The sequence below is a fragment of the Gadus macrocephalus genome, chromosome 2, assembly GCF_031168955.1.
Source record: "Gadus macrocephalus chromosome 2, ASM3116895v1".
NCBI lineage: Eukaryota > Metazoa > Chordata > Actinopteri > Gadiformes > Gadidae > Gadus > Gadus macrocephalus.
The window spans coordinates 7,078,150-7,079,939 of record NC_082383.1 but is presented as its reverse complement, the minus strand read 5'-3'; the positions used below and the strand labels follow the sequence as shown (position 1 = coordinate 7,079,939).

The window sequence follows — 1,790 nt, the reverse complement described above, 5'->3', positions numbered from 1 at the left end:
CAACAAACAATTGAAACCAAGTAGGCCTATTGGTGTTATTCTTAGTCGTATTCCAAGTAGTTTGCTTATCAATAAAGTTTATATTCCCTAAAGAACATATCTGTTAAGTAATTGTGTTTTTGCTTTAATTTTCAGCTATGTTAAGCGAAGAGAGAAGTTCGACTTATTATTCGTGGCTAACATTCATCCCCTCCCCTCCCACCTTTTTCCCGCCTAACCCTAACACGATATGAGAGCTTTTGGTTTTTTCACAACTGCTATGACCTGATTACAACACAGCACGAGCGAACAGGGGTGGCATAAAGTAGCCAAACTAAGGTGGATCCGGCGCTTTTAGTAGAGCGGTTTTCTTTCTGACATCCCTCAGCAACAGCTCGAGGGCAGTCAAAGTGTAGCTGCACTTCCGATGCCCATATTTGGCAAGCCTCAGCGAAGCGTGAGTGCAGGAAAGCATCTTGGAGGAAAATATGATAGCTCTTCTCTGTCGTGTAACAAAAGGAAAAGAGCCAAACGTCTTTTTTTCTCCCAGAAGTTGAAAGTGTATTTGTGTTGACAAACCACAGAAGTCCTATTTGCGTTGATCCGCAGGAACTCCCACCGCAGGAGAGACACGCAGGAAAATAAACAATTCCACATCACAAACTGCCAAGAGCCACAGGTGAGCAAATTTTTTCTCTATCGATGGAAAATCAATTTAAATTGTCTCCCTTTTGTTTATTCAATCACACGATACAGGTTCAGTGAGCAATTGCAATCTTAAACTATGTTTACATCAATCGGCACCTGTTGATCAAATTATTTTCCATAGCTATAAACTGGCAGATGACAAAGTTAGCTCAAGTCTGTTTTGCACCGTGTGCCTTTGTTGAAAGAGCTTAAATATTAATTTGCAACTTGTATGTAATAGCCTAAGGATCGGCATTGTACAGTAGAAGCACAGGCAGATCTAATCCATGTCAGATTAGTTGTGTGGAAAAAAAAAATTGATCTTGAACTGTTCTGATCTAGTTGTGATCCAGCTATCTATTTGTCTATTTTTCTATCCGTCTATCTGTCTATTTGTCTATCCGTCTATTATCTATCTATCTATCTATCTATCTATCTATCTATCTATCTATCTATCTATCTATCTATCTATCTATCTATCTATCTATCTATCTATCCATTTTTTTCTATCTATTTTTTTTATATCTGCGTCTATCTATTTATCTGTATATCTGTCTATCTGTCTATCTGTCGATTTATCTGTCCGTCTGTCTGTCTGTCTATCTTTCTGTCTATCTTTCTCTGTGTCTCTCTGCCTGCCTGTATGTCGTCTGTCTGCCTGTCTGCCCTCTTTGTACGCTTATCTCCTTAGGTTATCGTTGTGTTCTTTAAACTGCATACATTACTCCTGCCCAGCACCCTTTCACAACACAAGTCAACAGCTTCCAAAATGTAGTGTTCAACGGCAAAGATTTATTGCCTTTTTTTTTCCACGTTTGAATGTGTGTTACACATTCTTGCGTTCTCTTTGAAGTATATCGACCATTCTGTACACCAAAGAACGAAACATTTCGGGAGTCTCTTGGACTATGAATTGCTAGCAATTGTAGTCACGGTGGATTAAGCAAATCCAGTGGAGTGTGCGGAAACCCTTCCCCAGAGGATGGGTGAATGGTGTGGGTGCCCTAGCTCAGACCCACCAGACATCCAGAGAACTGCTATACTGGCTCTGGATACCTCCTCTCGGTCAAAGTCCCCCCGTGGACCTTCTAAACCGGGTGCGTTCTTCTCCCTGTGTTTATCTC

The 1,790-nt window shown here is 40.7% G+C and overlaps 1 protein-coding gene across 2 annotated transcripts in view; it reads left to right on the top strand.

Annotated features, from left to right (window-relative positions):
* Positions 1-245: 245 nt before the first annotated feature.
* The window catches only part of baiap3 (BAI1 associated protein 3), a 43,095-nt gene continuing 41,550 nt past the window's right edge, over positions 246-1,790 (top strand). The window contains exons 1-2 of one of the 2 annotated variants that reach the window (XM_060038198.1): positions 246-436; positions 589-658. The gene's annotated coding sequence lies outside the window, so the exon portion shown is untranslated. Of the gene's footprint in view, positions 659-1,790 lie in introns of both variants that reach the window. The other variant, XM_060038189.1, reaches the window with a different exon arrangement.